Source organism: Dromaius novaehollandiae, chromosome 2, assembly GCF_036370855.1.
Source record: "Dromaius novaehollandiae isolate bDroNov1 chromosome 2, bDroNov1.hap1, whole genome shotgun sequence".
NCBI classification, from domain to species: domain Eukaryota; kingdom Metazoa; phylum Chordata; class Aves; order Casuariiformes; family Dromaiidae; genus Dromaius; species Dromaius novaehollandiae.
In genome coordinates, this window is record NC_088099.1 from 137,006,782 (window position 1) to 137,026,500 (window position 19,719).

Here is a 19,719-nt window from a genome sequence, read left to right on the forward strand (position 1 = left end):
CTCATTGTTTTGGCAAGTCTTTGGAAGTCTGAAAGTATGCTGGAGCACTAGGTATGGGTATATAGATATTTTAGTGTCTATTCTTGTCATGTACTGTACTTTTTGAAGTAACCTTAAGATAAGTATTTATATCACCAGACCAGCATAGCTACCACACTGTGAAGAATTTGGGAGCAGAATGGGAGATGCTTTCTGTTTTGGACTGAGAAGAGAACTTCATAAAATATTTTTAACCTGACCCAGAGGAAGATTTATTCCACTTAGACAGAGGAACCTGTACAAGACTGCATACAGCTGGGATCTATGGAACATGTTGGTGCAGAAGTTTGAGCTTTCATGCCAGTCCTGACTAAGGGGAATGAAGCACTAGCAAAAGGGTTGCTGACCTGTTATTAGTTCCTCCAAAAAGGCACAAAGGAGTTACAGATAGACATGCTAAAGGCCTCCAGTGCATCCCAACAATCCACCTAAAGCAGGGAGATAGGTCCTCAGTGAAATAAACTGTTTAGGCTTTCTGCACTAGGGAGCAGATCACTCTGTCAGTCCTGTAAGCTTCTGCAGTTAACCCAATATTTATCAGATTATAGCATGCATTATTTTCTGAAATACACTGCTGTTATATATGCATATGAGAAGAAATATTTCTGTTGATGGTTAAGTGATACTGTCAGATTTTCTGTGTACATCTATCCTGACATTGAGCTGCCAGGTACTATAAGTGTGGTGCTTAGATGTTAAGGTGATTGGGAACCTAAATCTCTAGAGAGATCCCTAACAAGTGATATATGCTGCAGATAAACCTCTGCCAAATTCTATTCAAATGGCTAAGAGAAATTGTGAATATGATTCTAATGAAGGAAGGCTAGAGCTGCCATAATGCATGCAGGTGCAATTGCTCCAAATATCTCTTAAAATCCATTTTCCTGCCAGTGTTCGTTCTTCCTTTAAACAGAAGTTAATACTCTGCTGACATTACTGAACTCCATCGTGCTCATTATCTCAGGCTAGCATTTAGATCAGGTTTTTGGAGGTGAAAGACCAATTCATTAACTATATTGTGTCACACAATGACTTCCTGTAGAGAGATCATAAGTCAGATGATGGGTGTCACTGGTGGAAGATAAAAGACAGCTATAAAGTAGGGAGACAACTGGTGTAATTCACAAAAACACAGAAAATAATAATGATAAAAATATCAAATACTCTATAGCCTTTAATTTCTTTTCACAATTCACATTCTAAATATATTATTTAGACAACAGGGCATTTGAGGGATTTTTGTTTGTTAGTTTTAGAAATAGAATGGAAGAGGTTATTGGTTGTTAGTTCTTTTTGATTTAAAGAGAAGAAATAATATAAATAACAAATAGTATAACAACTGCTGCAAAAATCAGTTTTAAATGGTTGTTTTAAAGCCAGAAGTGTTGAGGTGCCCACATACTAACTAGTCTTGGCTTAAAGGGAAAAAAGAGTGCTTAAAAAATTATTACTTTGTCAAAATGATAATGTTATGAAACTGTTTAAATTTTTGTTAAAGGAAAAAAAAGAAAGCTCCTAGAAGGTAGAATCCATTTATTTGACTTGACTGGAAAAAAAAAGGCTCTGTTTCCCCAGAGCAGAAAAAGAAAAATGTTTATTTATAGAACACTCTTTGGGATAAAAGATTTTTTTTAAAGACATTTTTAATAGAAAACATTCCTAGTACTACTGATTATTAACTGAACATGAAGCTTCTCAGTTTGCACATCGGAAACTAACAAGTGAAAATACTTTTTCAGGTTTGTAATTGAGTTTTTTTCTAAGAGAATTTTCAAATATGAGCCTTTTCAAGTGTAATTAACAACGGCTTAACTTAAAGAACAACTATGTCAAATAAGGAAAGCTTCTGTTAAAGAATCTGGACCTGCAGGCTCAGGTCAAGCTTCCTATACCTGTTGCTCAAGAAAACTGTGAGATCATTTTTTTCCCCTGATCTTTAAAAAGCTGGGGAGCGAGGGGGGTGGATTTTTAGGAATATCAACTCTTTGTAGGCCTTCTTTATACTTCAAAGCACAAAGAACACAAGCACATTTTTTAAAGAACTTGGAAAGCATTTTTACAAAAAGTCTTTAACAATCTTTGAATAATTAATAGTCACTGAGTACATTTGTAAGGGCCACATCTAGCCAGCAAAGGCTAGGGACAAGCCACTTTGGAGGAATATAGGGATGTCATCCAAGAATGCAGGGATGAGACTAGGAAGGCCAAGGCCCATTTGGAGTTTAATCTGGCAAATGATGTCAAGAACAGCAAGAAGGGCTTCTTTAAATACATCAGCAACAAAAGGAAAACTAGGGAGAATGTGGGCCTGCTGCTGAATGGGGCAGGGGCCCTGGTGACAAAGGACACCGAGAAGGCAGAGATACTGAATGCCTTCTTTGCTTCAATCTCTACTGCTAAGACCAGCCCTCAGAAATCCCAGACCCTGAAGACCAGGGAGAAAGTCTGAAGAAAGGAAGACTTTCCCTTGGTCAAGGAGGATCGGTTTAGAGATCATTTAAGCAAACTTGACATCCACAAGTCCATGGACTTGTGGGTCGATGGACTGATGGGATGCACCCACGAGTGCTGAGAGAGCTGGCAAATGTCATTGCTAGGCCACTCTTGATTGTCTTTGAAAGCTCATGGAGACCAGGAGAGGTGCCTGAGGACTGGAAGAGGCTAATGTCACTCCAGTCTTCAAAAAGGGCTAGAAGGAGGACCCAGGGAACTATAGGCCAGTCAGCCTCACCTCCATCCCTGGAAAGGTGATGGAGCAGCTCATCCTGGATGCCATCTCTAAGCATGTGGAGGAAAAGAAGGTGATCAGGAGTAGTCAGCCTGCATTCACGAAGGAGAAATTATGCTTAACCAATCTGATAGCCTTCTATGATGAAATGACTGTCTGGGTAGACAAGGGGAGAGCAGTGGATGTTGTCTACCTTGACTTCAGGAAGGCTTTTGACACTGTCTCCCATAACATCCTCATAGGCAAACTCAGGAAGTGTGGGCTAGATGAGTGGACAATGAGATGGACTGAGAACTGGCTGAATGACAGAACTCAGAGGGCTGTGATCAGTGGTGCAAAGTCTAGTTGCAGGCCTGTAGCTAGCGGTGTCTCCTGGGGGTCAATACTGGGTCCAGTATTATTCAACTCATTCATCAGTGACCTGGATGAAGGGACAGAGTGCCTCCTCAGCAAGTTTGCTGATGATCCAAAACTGGGAGGAGTGGCTGATACACCAGAGGGCTGTGCTGCCATTCAGAGAGACCTGGACAGACTGGAGAGATGGGAACCTCATGAAGTTCAACAAAGGCAAGTGCCAAGTCCTGCCGCTGGGGAGGAATAACCCTATGCAGCACCATTATAGGCTGGGGGCTGACCTGCTGGAAAGCAGCTCTGCAGAGAAGTACTGGGGGGTCCTGGTGGACAACAAGTTGACCATGAGTCAGGAGTCAAGAAGGCCAATGGTATCCTGGGTTGCATTAGGAAGAGTGTTGCCAGAGATGGAGGGAGGGAATCCTTCTCCTCTACTCCGCTCTGGTGAGGCTGCATCTGGAGTACTGTGTCCAGTGCTAGGCTCCCTCAGGACAAGATAGACACAGAGCTACTGGAGTGAGTCCAGTGGAGGGCTACTAAGATGATGAAGGGAGTGGAACATCTCTCATATGGCGAAAGGCTGAGAGAGCTGGGACTGTTCAGCCTGGAGAACAGAAGACTTAGTGGGGAATCCTGCAATGTCCTTTGCTCTGTTTTTCATTTGGATTGATGCAGTCTTCACAAAATCCTTTATCATTTTTTCATCCATTTCATTTCTTCTTTTCATCCCTCAATCCAATTTTAGGCCGTGCTCACTTGCGGTATTTTCTGCTAGTAACAGACTGGTTGAATTTCTTGCATGAAGTAGCAGCTATGTAATTGGAGACCTGAGTCACCTAATATAAAGATCACTGAGAATCATAAACCATTTTCTTCTTGACCTTTTCTACCAAAACATTAGCTTCTGAGTCAGCCTGCTTTGAAGCTACAGAAGCACTACATATTGTCTTGTTGATTTCTGACTTCAAGCAATTCTTTTCCTCCATTTCCTCTTATTTTTAGTATCTGAAGGTTGAAATTTTACAATATGCTGTTGCTCTTTTATTTTTTTAAGGGAAAAAATGTCAGCATATCAAAAGCACACTGCTTTTAGTGTGTGTCACTTGAGATGACTGTAACTTTTTTTTATATATCTCCTTATTGAATCATAAACCGTAGGCGCTACTAAGAATATTTTTCACAAAAGCTCTGAGATCAGTCATTTAAGACTTACGTCACTGATAAGCAAAATCCATAAAAAAATCTCTACAGGATTGGTACTAAAGATAAGCATTATCCCAAAGGTGAAGGAAGGGGTATGCAATCAGAACACAGTTTTTCTATGTGTTTTGTTATACAGATAGTGTATTTTTCAATAGATTATATAGTATTTGTAATGAAAATAACTGCACATTCACATACACATACATTTGAATTGCTCACTTCCTCCCTCTTTCGCTGTTTAGAAGTCGGTCATAAATCTTCCAGCTGTGAAAGACTTCCTGCAGCAATGCAATCCTCTCAGACAACCATAAAATAGTTATTTATTAGTAAGGTGCACAGCTTCTAATTTCTAGGAAAATGGTTCATATCAGCTTTTCTGATCTTTCATTAGTAGAAGGCAGGGGGGTGGAGTCATTGCAGACTTATTTAGTAGATTTGGACAAACGCCATGGTAACGGCCCTACCATCTTTGGCCTCTGTATATGCAGATACTTTATGATGATATAGAGCTACAGGTGTGGATGGAGTCACCCTCCTCACAAGATACATATAGCTGCAGCTTACAGATAGTCTGAAACACAATGTGTACATTAAGAGTTAGAATGGCTCTTTCTTACTTTTTCTGTGATAGTCAACACTTCTGTGTCCTGCTTCCTGGCCAAAGGGACATGCTGAATTTAATGAGCACCTGGGAGGGATGCAGTAAGCACAAAGACTTCGATAATTTTAGCACTAACAGCCACCACAGCCTCACGATTTTGCAGAACTTTGTTCAGCTGGGCATTCTTCAAATTGGTGTCTAATGTGATGAAGAAACTGAATATATTAAACGCTGATACAGGGCTGCTAAATTGCCACCTAGTGGTCTTGTAAGGAAGTTATGTGTCTGCTGTACTGAGCTGGACAGAAAAATAAGGCTATAGTTTTTGTATTTTGTTAAGATCTCACTGTTGGTGTTCACTGACCCTCTGCCTTTAACATGAGCAGAGTCGAGGGATGGCTGAAGACAATTTCTGAGTTGTCTCAAGGTGGGACTGCTGGAACTCCTGGGACCCTAGGAGAAGCTTGCTCAGGACTCGAACAATGTACTGCAAGGGAATTTCTAGGCCAACCAGCTGGCCTGTGCCTAGAGATAAGAGTTCCAGCCTATTGTCTCTGTTACATGTTTATTTTCTTTATTTTTATCAAGAAAACAAATAAGGTTTTTATATAGAAAAAAAAAGGTTTTCTGACTGTTAGTAAGTTAAAAAAAATGGGATTTTTGACTTCCCAAGGTTCAACTGGCTCCAGTTTAGGAAGCAATTTGTTCTGCTGGGGTATTCTCCCACCTTCTAGTCTCACCCTGCCTGAGCCATATGTTCACCAGCATGTGCTGTTTATATAGAGCCAAGCAGATGGGAAACAACAAAGGAGCATAAGTCAAGCAGTAAAAGTTTTGCAGTTCTGCTTTTGTGATTAGTCATGTGTGTCTGCCTGGAAGCTGCTACAAGAGACTAAAAATAACTTTCAATATGATGAGCTGCTTAAGCAAAGTCTTTAGGGATTAAGGTATCCTGAATCATCCTACCAATAATCTGCTTGGGATGTACTGGGCCCTGTATTAAAAAAGATGTTCTCAGGAGGTGGAGGCAGTAGAGGCCCTGTACTGGGAAACAGTCTAGGAGCAGGGGCTGCAGACTACATCTTTGGGAAAACCCATCACAATTGTTTCAGGGACAAATTGGCACATGCTGTAATAGCAGAATCCAAATTGTTCCTCCTCCTCCTCCATTCTTTCAGGTACTGGGATGCAGTGCATTTACTGGTTGAGGAATAAACATCAGCCCTGGGAGATGGATGAGAAACCATATTGCAAATGTAAGTTCCTGGAGGTCCTGAACACTGTTTAAGGGATCTCATGAGTATGAAATTGGTTTCAGGATCCTACATAATCGTAAAGCTTAATCCTGACCAAACCATGTTCCCTTGCAGATCACCAGGTCCTTGATTAAGGTATCAACACTTCTCAAGTCATCTGTCCTCTCATGATGAACTGAAAGATCCATAGGTGAGGGCCATCGCTTCCCACGTAAGGGGAAGTCACAAGGTCAGGAGAACTAGTTGAAGAAGAGAAAACAAATGGGTGGGGCAAGGAAGAGGACTTGGTAACAATTTTTAAAAAATATTAAATGAGTGAAAGGAATATTGTCTTCCTACACTTCAGCTTTTGTGAATAAAGTAAAATTTACCATATATAGCAAAGTATTTGGTTTGGGGTTTTTTTCCTTTCAGATCACTCTGTTCCTGATTGACTTTAATCTATTTTAATACAGTCTGTTTTTCTTTGTTTTTCTCTTTTTTGTTTTGTGCATCAAGTACAATTCTCTTAATTTGCATCACATCATTTTACTTTGTTTCTGTTCAGGATTAATTAATTTTAATTTGCACTCTGTTTCTCTGTTTTACACACATGATTTGCTTTTTGTTTGCTTTTGTTTTAACCAAATATTCTTTTGCTAGTGTCTGACCTCACTCTTTATTAACTTCCTCACTTTTTAAAATTTCATTTAAGTTCTCTGTAGTTATCTATAGTTATCTCTATCTCTATCTCTATCTCTATCTCTATCTCTATCTATATCTCTATCTATATCTCAATCCATATCTCTGTAGTTATCTAATAGTTATCTATAAATGATTTACCACTTCTTTCAAGGCTACAGCTTCCATATTTTTTAGATATTACTGAAATACAATAATAATGGAACTTATATACAGATTACACAAACTGATGTGCCACTAATTCAAAGTAGCTAGCATAAAAAAGGCATGCAATTGAAAGTCAGTTTAGTCCTTAATGTACTTGAGGTGATTTGGTCTTAAAGGAGTATAACAATAAATGGTGAAAGGTAACCAAGGCAATATTGTCCAAGAAACAGTAGTTTTAACAACATACCCCCTGTCAGTAAAATTGTTCAGGGACAGAGTGCCCTATAAATACAAGCATCTTCTTCAAAAAACTAATGACCTGTCCCAAACCCCTGTAGAAGTTGGGAAGCCACAAAATAGTATCTAGATGGCAATTACTCACTTAGAATTGTAATATGTGGCATGAATTTCATCTGTTTTCTCTAACCTTTCCTCAGCTGAACTCTTCAGTGTTTATTAGGCCTCAGCTATGGGACTGTCACTGTTCTGCTATTCCATACCAAAAGAAAAAAAAAAGCCTCTTGTTTTTTTCAGATCCTGTTCAGACTTCCATGTCAAATGGCATCCACATAATTTTGGAGGACATTTCTTCAACTTCTGGGGCCTCATGCTTGCAGTTGATAATACTGAATGCATTCAAATACATCTTGGCAGCTTCTGCCAATGTTTCCAGGTATGTTGATCTAGATTGTCCTTTCTTCATCCCTATAACTAAGCAAGTGCTAATAGCTTCAGATCATGTCAGATGGATCATTTGTTACATTTTTTTACTTGATGTTTATGTATACATTTATTTAAACATCAAATCTCCTAGCAGCAAGAAGCGTAGTCCAGTATTACTGTGCTGGCCTTGAGTAAGAGAAGTAACTATTCAGTTCCTAGATGTAGAAAATGTGGCAGCTTGAGGGTGATGAGAACTTACTTGCATGGGACCTGAAATGGTATCTTATCTCAGGCTTGTCTTTGTGCTAATATGGCTATGTGTTTTTTACTCAGATCAGAGCACAGTCAGAATGAACTTGTGTCCCCCAAAACAAACAAACAAACAAACTTGTAGTCATACTTAAACGTGTTATGTGGGGCATATCTAGACTGACTATACAGGCAGAGAGCTGCCTTAAAACTTTTAAAAATTGAAGTGTAGATAAGCACTTAAAACAGACCATAGCTTCGTCAGCCAATTAGCACATCTGAGGTTAACTACTAAAAGAGATCTTTCACAGGAATTTGAGCAATCTTAAAGATGCTAGCAAGTCACTCAGTATAATAATAGACCAGCCATGACCTAAGAAAAGATTGATCTTTGAAAGTACATAGTGGTTTTCAGGCAAAGAGATGTAAAAGCTGAGGTAATTGGAACACTGATTTTTAAATTATTATTATTTTTAAAAATTGGACAAAAAAGCCCCTGACCTTTTATTTTAATATAGTTATTTATTCATTTTTTAATTTTTACTTTGTGTGTGAATGTGTGTATGTCTGCCATTCCCAGGAACAAAAACAGCTGGGGATACTGAAGTCAATTTCCCTTCTGCCTTTCTTTATATGGAGCTGGTGCGTGTAACGAGCCTCCAGTCAGCCCTGTCATGTCAAAATTAACTTTCTGAATTATTGTTGTTCGCCTGATTTCACAATCAGCACTTTGCAACTCACAACACTGTCACTAACAATCTGACCAAAGGCAAGAATTGCTTTAGTGTCTAGATTGGTTTGTGTTGGATAATCTCAAGAGCTTTCAGCAGCAGTAGTGCTTAAGTACAGCTGAAGTAAAACAAAATAGAATATCTGAATTAGAAAAAAGCCTCTTCTATCAGCTGCTCTTTCTCTCCTGCTGGAATCCTGAATCCTGACTTCAAGTAATACAGTGCTGTGTTTAACAACTTGGGCTTTTAAAACTCAGTTTAAAAACTCAGTGAGTATCTCAAATGTTTCTCTGTTGTGCCTTGACGTGACTAGAGTGTACAAACTCTTGCCTTTTGGAACATCACAGGAATAAACACCAGAGACAGTGTCTTGCAGCTTGAAGTCCACTTCCAGTCACCACTTGATTTTTTTTCTTTACTTTTCCATGACCGCCACTACTTACTTCTTTCCTAAGAAAGAGAATATGAGGGAGACGGGATATAGGCTGGGGGTGGGGAGGGCAAGGGGAGTTACCTATGTCCATTCTCCTAACTGTCATCATCTTTTCATCTCCTTTTCTACAAAAACAAAGACACTGGTCAGGCAAACTCTTCTCTTCACATGCACATCCATTGGGGTAAAATATGTTTCCACTATTTGGTTCGTATAACTGTGCCAAATAAAGATGGATGCAGATTCACAGCAGCCCTGTTTAAGTAAATGTATTTGATATACTAAGCGCTAGTAAGATTAAAAAATATATATATGTATGTCTGGCAGCAACAGAACTGTTCGACTGCCAGTATCGAGGTTGAGATGAACTTTGATTAAAAAGCTTGAGAGAGGCAATTGATGCATATTACCAGGATAAATACTTTATTTCACAAGCAAGGACCAGGTAACAAACAATGACACGCAGGCCTAAATCCAGAATAAGATATGTGACTTCTTTCTAGCCTCATGACAGTATAATTCAGACCACAATCTGGCTTTAATTCTTCTTCAATACTGGCAGGAGTTTTATGTGCTCCAGAAGCAGTATTGCTAGTTCAGGACAGGACTAGAAGAGCTTTGGTTCTCTTTGAGGAAGCTCTGAATGAAACCCTACTACTAATCTCAGCTAATTGCCAAGGGAATATCAGCAGCTGTACATAGCTAGAATAGTTCTGCCACTGAGCCAGTCCTGGGCAGGGCAGAGGGTATAAATTGGAGAGGGAGAAAGGATGCATTCCCAACTATTTATTGCATCTCTGACTTCCTAGTTTCTCCCATACTTTAACTTGATATAAAACATGTGTGCCAGTAGAGGGCATTGCATGCCTCAATAAAATAAAGATTGATAAACAATGTAAAAGAAAGGAGAAATTCTTTTTCTAACCTTTCTTAACATACTGAATATTTAATGTAACTAATCAAAGCTTAATACAAACTGAAATCTCCCAAGCCCAGGGCCTATCAGATGTTTCTCAAGTGCTCATTCATTTCAGTAGCTCCTTTACTGGAACAAACAGTAAAGGAGAGATTCTCACTTGCAAACAAAGGTTGAAATTGAACTATTAGAACTGAAAACTTTTTTCCTTCTAAACAGAAGAGTCAGAATTAAGAAAAGCATGTTTATTTTTAACAAATTCATTGCATAATTTTTCTTATCTTTTCTCCTAATGCTTAGCAGACTTCTTCTACTTAGTGAGCCATATTCTCAGCTTATTCATGTGAAGTTTGCTTTGTTAGTGTCAGGTAATATTGAACTCCATCAGGTAAGGAGCCAGCCTTTGAATATAATTAACTACAGAAATATGGCAGAGCTAGGGGTGCATTTGTAATTTCACGTGTACACTTAAAATTTAAAAATTTATGTTAGAAAAATAAATGTTTGTTGCTTTCATTTAACAGTTCTGCAATCTTGTACAAGGATCCTGATTTTTTTCTTTTTATTTCAAAAAGTTCAACATGTAGGGAGACCTTAAATTTCTACTTATAAATTGTAATTTTCTATAAATCAAGCAAAATGCATGTAGTCATTAGACCTGAAAGACAATGACTGGGGAAAGCACAAAACAAACTGCATTTTTTATAGTTTTTGTGTAGCTTCTCATTGCAATTGACTCAATCTCTGAATTTAAAACCTTGAGAGTTTTTTGACAGGGTCTGAGTTTTTAGTAACGCTTTTAATGATCTCTTGATTTCACATATTAGAACAACTTATCATGAAAAAACAAATTGTCTCAAATTACCTTTCCACCGTCAGATTTAAAAAGGAATTCTCTAATGAAGGTTTTTCTAACAAGTGATATCTTGCTACTTGGTAATATTGTATTTTTGTTCTGCAAATTCTCGAGGTAAAAGTAGGGTCTTCAGGGAAAACTGTACAACAGCAGAGTCTATATATGAATGCATCTAGCATCAGTGATGTATCATCAAATAATCTAATATACAGTTCTTAACAGTAACTTACTATTAGTTCCCCTAAAAAAAATTGTTTTATTAAACTACAGAACAGGATTTCTTTTAGTTCAACCTAGCAGCAAAAATTTGAAAACATATAAGAAAGAATATCTTTACTTCTAAAACACGTTAAAAATAAATCTTATTGAAAAAGCTACATAAAATAATACCATTTCTTTCTAGAAAAATATTCAATTATTTTTGAAGTTAGTGACAAAACTGTTATGTACAAAAAGTAAAAATCTAAAAGGTAGATGACTCATCAAACAGTAAGGATGAAAAATAATTTATTCAGTGGATTATACTTTTTAGGTAAGGATGTAAAGAAGGTAACAACCAATTTTTTTTTCTTAACTATAGAAAGCATTCCAACTCTTCAAGTTTGTAGATGAGTACTAAACTTCAGCTCTTACAGAGCAAACATAATATAATCGCTATTTGTTTAGAAGACAAGGACATGCACTGACTTAAATCTATTGCTTGGATACAGCAACTCCATTGGGCTGTTTTCAAGGTGACTTACAGAATATCATTACTGGGTACAATACATTCACTTGCCTGTTTATTTGATGTGGTTTTGCTTCCTTACTTTAATACGAGTATAGCAAATTAATAGTTTGTAATACACTTATCAGAAATAGTAATAACATTTGAAAGTAAAATGTTTGTATTTAAGTGCACTTCTAAAATAAAATACTACTTTGTTCTGCCTCATTGGACCAGGGGAAGAACGTCTTTCCAATAAAAAGATAAATGCACAAGAGACAGGTATAGAAGAGGCACATTCACACTTTGACTATGTCTTCCTTTCACTTGTTTCAGAATTCAGTAAAAAGCTTTGTTCGTCTTAGATGAGAAAAGTCCTTGCCTGCTAAGCCTAAAACAATCTCAACTTCCAGCACTGAGAGAGAGGCTGCTCTACAATCAGGAAGGACTGCGCTAGGAAGCAAACGCTAATTGGTCTTGAAAGCAGCTGTCCTGACAAGTAGCATTAGGAAACTGTGGGGTGATATTAATTCAAACTCTAAGGTGAATGCAGCCAGTATCTGAGCTTTAAAACAAACTCTAATGGAAAGACCCATGCAACGTTTTTGTAAATGCTTTTATGGGTGTTTAAGCTGAACTCTGAAAGCTGAGCTATCAAAGTCAATGAGACTGCTCTCAGGATTAAAAAAAAAATTTTGTGCTAGAAAAAATTTAGAAGGAAGAGGTAGCAGAAGGCTTTACAAATACCTGACATTTCTTGTGGCTTCTTTGACATAGTTTCTTTCAAAACAAAACAAAACAAAACAAAACAAAACAAAACGTGAGAGGCAGCTCACAATGCACTTGTCCGTATAAAGTGAAAATGTTTGCTGTTTTGACTATAATAGCAAATTGCGTATCACAAACACTGTGTATCCCAGTTGGCATGCAAAGAGGTTAATTTTCCTGATTTCAGCTAATGCTTCTTAAGCAAAACTTCTGCAGAAATCATAAATAAAAATAAGTATGTACGTAGTAAATTTTCATCCTGACCAGTAATAATTTTAATGAAAAGCTATGCTTTCTAGCCAACAGGTTAACTTTCAACAGAAGTTCTGAATAGTCAGAGTTATTAGGTTATCTGCAGATCTATGATTTATGAACATGTTTTTCTTGTGGGGGAAAGAGACTAATTTTAATAGTATTGTTTCTTTTCCGATACACGATAGATAGAAGGGAATCACTGAGTGTATACATCATCCCAGACTAGGAAGGCTTGGACAAAAGATGTACTTAGCTTATTTTTCCCGCACAGGGAAAAACACACTGCCACTAATACAGGTATCAAGAACAGGAACTGCAGGTCAATGACAACAACTGAACGGAATCTAAAAAGGGGTGAGAAAAAATGAGTCACTAGTATAACTGAGAGAGATGTCTCTGTATCATGTGTAAACAAGGCCTCTAACCATGTTTCCTACTTTTTTAGCACTTGAACAATTCTTAAGATGATGGCTTGAGACTTGAAAGATGGTTTTAGCTCCCCTCTCCACTATGCAGGTCCTGGATGGCTTTGGGCAAAACATTTCTCACCTGTATAATGAGGATAAGAATAATGACACTTTTCTACCTCAAGGGGCTGATTGTGAGAATAGAATAGTTGCCCAGATGCTACAGCAATGTATCCAAGTAAGTTTAAAAAGAATTTTCAAACAAAATAATCAGATTTCCATTATTTTTAGATGACTATAATTCAAAAATCTCTTTTCAGCAATCATAAGGTGTTTGTATGTAAGCAAATAATTTCTGGGTGGATAGCCTCAGAAATGTGAAGAATACTTATCAGGCAATACTTCAGAGAGCTAATGGAAAAATGGACAAAGAGGAGATGATCAAATTAGTAAAAGACCTACACAACAGCTTCTCAGTCGCAGCCAGAGTAGTGACTTCTAGGTTGCTTAGTCTGGTCTCTTCAAAACAGTGAAGTTTTAGTTTGAAAAGTGATTATGTAAAAATAGCACTTCCTACTCAGCAGATCTGTTCCTGTGTGCTTTAGTGGAGAGAGGGGAAAAAAAAAAATGAACTGCATGTCTTCACTGCTGAGCTACCATATCTCTGGGAAAAGAAACTGGACTATACTCCACTTTATGCGACAACACCAAAATCGCCAACTTAAAACTAATGTAACTGGCCAAAGCCCATCATTTCAAATTGTGTCTTTTGAAACTAGACCTGCATAACCTCATTATTCTCAGCTGAATGGAAATGAGTGAAATGTGAGGAAATAAATCCTTCAGACTGAAAAATCATGATTGAATTTCCTCCAGTTTCCTATCATCATCCAACTAATCAAGTTATTTCTCTCCCAGGTGGAAAATGAAAAGAAAGTGAGAGATAATGATGATTCTTTTCTTAAATATTTGGCAGGTCATTTCAGAGCATGGATCCCATATAAGTTTCAGGAGGTTACATAAGGACTTCAGAAGGCTAGCAGTATGATAACAGCTGCTAGCACAGGGATGCGAGCAATGCAACAAAACCAGATTCATATAGTCTGCCCAGCCATTTCCCAGGGATGTCAGACTCTTGAGTGATGGAGTGGGCTTTGCCACTATCAGCTGTCTCCCGTTTTCAAAGGATTAATGTATGACAACAAATGTTCCCCTCCCAGCCTTTCAAAAGAAGTCTTCTTTCTCACTGTGCTCATTCTTCCCACCCCCAGAAGAGCAGATGAGGATGCTCAGTGTTTTGTTTTGTTTTTTTAAGTACAATCTTTAACACTGGAAAATGCATACTTAGTATCTGTCTAGAAATTTGAAAGGTTACTTTGATCATTTTTGCCAATTATATACCTGTTAGAGGAGCGCATATTTACATCTTTAATATTCAGCTAATCTACAAAAAACTTCTTTGATCAACTAGACATGCTATTTATCCTCAAAAACTGTGCCAAAGTCTCATCTCTAGATAGTCTAATGTGTGAAGTGATGAATTTGTTTTCAAGTCTTTTGCAGAATGCCTTCCACTTTTCACTTTGGACTAAAACACCTACCCTTTTAACAAGTGGATTGCATCTCCCGAACTCTTTCTTTAAATAGAAAAGAAATAATATCAGAGTGATTCTCTTAGGCTTTTGCCTGACACTTCACTACTCAGAAAACTTCTGAGAAAGAAAAACTAATGACATGATGCTTGCAGACACAATCCTTCTAGACAAACAGAAACAGCTATGTATTTCTCTTCCCTATCTGTGACATAAGTCATTCCAGTGGGCCTTACAGCCACAGACCCTGAAAGCCCTCGGTAAGTTCCCAGGGCTGTGGAACTCAGAAGCTTCACTGGCCCTAGCACTACAAGTTTTGAGTTAGGGCTTCCACACTCATTGCAAATGGTCACACACAAGAAGATTAACTTTGCAGGAAAAAAACCACGTAAGTTCTGACAGAAGCCCATCTAGCAATGTAGGTTTTCCAACAGAACCTGGATTCAGATCTGTTACATCAGATTTAGACAAAAGCAAATCCCTGTAAAAAGGCATCAAATTTCTGTGATCAAATTGTGTTCCTACAAAACATGCTTTCCAAGCAATGACTGGGCCTGTAATTCTGTTCTTTTGTACCAAGCTTTCTCTTGAATCTCTGAAAAAAAACCGTCTTTCCCAAAAAGAAAATCCATCCAAGAATGCTTTATTCAACAAAAGAGTAAGAGTCAAACCCAGCATCACAATTCCTTGATGTATTTAGAATGTAATATTTGCTTTGAACCTCAGGCTGGGTCTTGGAGCGCCTTCAAGCATGGTCTGTCTGCATGTTTACTAAGAAAGTACTGGGTGTTCTTTTCTTTACGGTACCAGGCATTCTAACAATAAAGGGTTAACACATCTGGCAAGTAAGATAAACAGTCTGATAATTAAACTGTAACATGTCTGGAGTCACTGTCAGCAAAGCACTTCTTGTTTACAGCCCTGAAATTGAAGTACCATGATAGACCCTTTGCAGGAAAAACTGCTAGAGTTGCAGTCCTGCCACAATTACTCCAATTTTTTTTGCAGAATATTCCTCAGAGTTCCCACATCTGGGAGCATGTGTACCAGTGGACGCTATGTGCAGGCAGCTCAAGTATGTTGCAGCTCAGTGAGCTAGGCTCCATCTATCAGTAATATGACTCACTAAGGGTATTCTGGTCTTGAAAGAATAACTAACTGCACAATCTTGTCTTGGAGTGAGATGCAAATATACTCTGACTTATTTAAGCTACCCTGCAAGATGCAAAACAGATAATGAAAATATTAAAGAGAAACATTTAATTATAGAAAAATTGATCCTCGCCTATCATAAAAATATTTTGGAGGTTGTAAAGCATCTTTTCTCAACAATTATAAGACTGGCAAACAGTAGAATGTGCTACAAGCATGTAAGGAATGTTTTTAAAAGCTTACAAATAGGTAAAATTAAATACAGTCTTCGGTGACTTTTTTTTTTCAAAATCTCTAGTTCTTTTCTTTTTTGGCTTTAATCAGAAGACTCATTTTCTTTGCAAAAATGTTTTTTCTACCTGAGACGAATTTGTGGAAACAGATTTACTGAGAATAATTTTGACACTTTTCTGACAACTGTCAGTGCTGCCTGGTGAAAGTAGCTAAATTTTGCTGTAGATGAGATTTGCAAAAACTCATGAAAATAGTTTCTGAATTCATCCAAACATCATCCCCATAAAGACCAATCTAAATAGAAATGTAAGGATTGTAATTTTTTACTTACGGCAGGAACGCCATTTGGTATACAACACTCACAGGTTAATATTAAAGTATTAATTTTTCCCCAAGAAAAAAACCTGACTTTAAGTGTTGGTTCCAAATTTTATTTTTAAAGCTGCCTGAATTGAATTTCTATCATCTATTCTTTCAAAATTGCAAGGAGACTCATTTGCTTCCAGTGATTTCAAGTTGAAGACTCTAAAATCTCTTAAGATTTATTGAAGAAAGAAAATAAAAATGGCAGGGATCTCTGCTGTGTAGATAGAGGGTGCAAAGAACAGCTAAGGACTCTGTCCCTGCAAGTCATGAACCATAAATCACTCCTTTGTGCTGTAAAAAATTTAAGGCTCAAGGCTCTCGGTACAAAAGCAGCCAGAGGACATCATCAGTATTTTGGTGAAGTTGCATTGCCTGGTGACGATTTGCACTGTTTAAACTAGGTTTTTAGAGCTAACTCCACAAGCAGTCTGCATCCTACAAGGCAGTGTGACAGGGGCCTTTAAACTGTATATACCTGAAAAAACTCATCTTCGGTGCAATGCTTTTTATATTCTCTGTCTTGATGGTTCAGCTCTCAAATAAACTTTTGGTAGCTTCTTATTTAAATTCTTCATAGTATAACCAGTTAAAAGGTGCTTCAGATGACAACTTAATAAAAGCTGATCTTGTGAAAACAGAATAGAACAAGATGACAAGAAATTAGACTACTATTCTTGGTATTCCATAGTTTTTTTTTCTCATTCTGAGAAATTTGTTTAACCTTCCTAGGCCTCATTGTACTCCCTATAAAATAACGATAATGATACATACCTATTCTACAGAGATCTGGGAAGATAATTATCTTTATATTGAAGGCTATGGGAATGAAAAGTATCATTACTTCACTGTTATTTAATTGTGTTAAAATTATCTTTCAACTTATATTAAAGTCTTTGGTATTAAATATAAAAAGACTAAGTAGAAGTATTCAATGCCACAGTCCTTTACTTTCTCCACGGTGACGGTGTTCGCATATATGACTTGATTGGCGGTTCCAGGTCCTTTTACAGAAACAGAGCCTATCTTCTCTTTGGAGGAGAAAGAATCTCTATCTAATCTGTATCTTCTGTTTAGTTCAGGTTCTTTGTGGCCAACTTGTTTCAGGTTTTAGAGCTTTTTGGCTTTGCTAGCATTAAAATGCTATTCTAGTAATTATGCTACAAAGAATAATCATCCAAAAATAAGCTAGAAGGCCAGTCTCTCTGATGTTAATGTCTCAGCTGGAAGGATAACAATAGTAGGATGTTGACTGAATACAAATCTCTCTGCAGCTTTCTAATAAACTTTCCTCAGTACAGTGATAACATAAGCAATGTTTTTCAGAGCAATTTCTAATGGTAAATATGATTCCTATTTTAAGACAGGTCCAAAGTCTCAATGAAAATTAGGAACAATTAAGATTAGTGCAACATAACTCCCTCCTTCCTTTGCTCTAACCAGTGACCATGTTTCCTGAAGTAATTCTTGTAAAATCAGAAGAGTCTTGTCAGCATAAAGATTACCACATCAACACCAGAAGGTCAGAGACTATTTGATCTATTAAAATAGTGTGTTTTGATAGGTGAGATATACAGGTAGATGTAGTAATAGAAACACGACATCCCTTGTCCCCAATGAATTTACAGTCTAGTACTAGACAGAGGAATTAATGAAGATCTTGGGTGTATTAGCCCCTTCTGACTTTTGCAAAAAAAAAAAAAAGAAAAAGAAAAAGAAAAGAAAAAAAGAAAGCTCTGTGTATGTGGTGGGGATATAAGAATAACCCTAACAATATTTAGAGGGTACTTAAATAAGAAACATCAAGGAAGTTTACCTGAATTCACATATTCATATATACACATATGCGTGCGCGTGTGCATGTATATTTATATAAAATAATTTTATATGGCTCCATATAGAATATAGGTATTGAGTAAGCTGATGTGAAATTTTGGGAAATGGTTATAGCAGGTCAAATTTTCCTCCTAAGATACTAGGAAAATTTACAGCGTGACTCACCAAGATGGCAACTGGCATTACTCGTTTGCTGGGTCTTTACCTTTCTGTGCCAAAATGAAGAGCACATTTCATCCTCTAAAGTGTCTTCAGACATTACAGTCCCCTGCAGCTCTGAGTCACAAATCAAGTACATAGTACAGCATGGATTCTCAGTATCTGATAGTGTTCTGGTTCCCAAGTTTTGATTGTGAGGAATGGTGTAGCTCTACAGCAGTAGCTAAATTAGTTTCAAAAACCCACTAGAACCATACACATGTAGTTTATTTCTGCTGCAATTCAGAAAACAGACTAGCCTGTGATAAATTAATACCAGTGTTCAGAGGCGGTCAGAATATGAATTAAATAAAGGTTCTGTAAGACTGTACTTATATTTAATAACCATGAGCAAGAAAAACTACTGTTATCTTTTGAAATGATCTTGCCTAGCTACTGGGAACAATGTGAGAGTAAAGAAAAGTAATACATTGACTTTATTACTGTCCGTGATAGTAAAGATCATGGCAAATAAAAACCCAAGAAAAAAGCCTCAGGGTCACTGTGCAACAGCAGCATAGCCATATTATACAAGGTATTGAAGCTACCCTGACAGATAAGGTTTAAAGGGTCCAAAAGTTCTAAGCAAGAAACTTCACAGAAATTTGCAGATGACACAAAACTGGGAGGAGTGGCTGATATACTGGATAGTTGCACTGCTATTCAAAGGGACCTTGACAGGCTGGAGAAATGGGCAGAGAGGAGCCTCATGAAGTTCAACAAAGGGAAGTGCAGAGTCCTGCACGTAGGGAGGAATAACCCCATGCACCAGTACGTGCTGGGGGCCAATGAGCTGGAAAGCAGCTCTGCAGAGAAGGACCTAGGGGTCCTGGCAGACAGGAAGCTGAACATGGGCCAGCAATGCAACCTCGTGGCAAAGAAGGCCAATGGTGTCCTGGCTGCACTAGGAAGAGCATTGCCAGCAGAATGAGGGACATGGTACTTTCCCTCTGCTCAGCACAGGTGAGGCCACATCTGGACTGCTAGGTCCAGTGCTAGGTTCCCCCAGTACAAGATAGACATGGAGCTACTGGAGTGAGTCCAGTGATGGACCCTAAAGATGATCAAGGGCCTAGAGCATCTCCCATAAGGACATGCTGAGAGAGCTGGGACTGTTCAGTCTGGAGAGGAGACAGCTCAGGGAGAGATCTTATCAATGTACCTAAAATCTGATGGGATAGTGTAAAGAGGACAAGGACAGACTCTTCTCCATGGTGCCCAGTGACAGATGAGAGGCAATGGGCAAAAAGTGAAGCATAGGAAACTCTACCTGAACACAAGAAAATGCTTCTTTACTGTGAGGGTGGTGGAGCACGGGAACAGGTTGCCCAGAAAGGCTCTGGAATCTCCATCC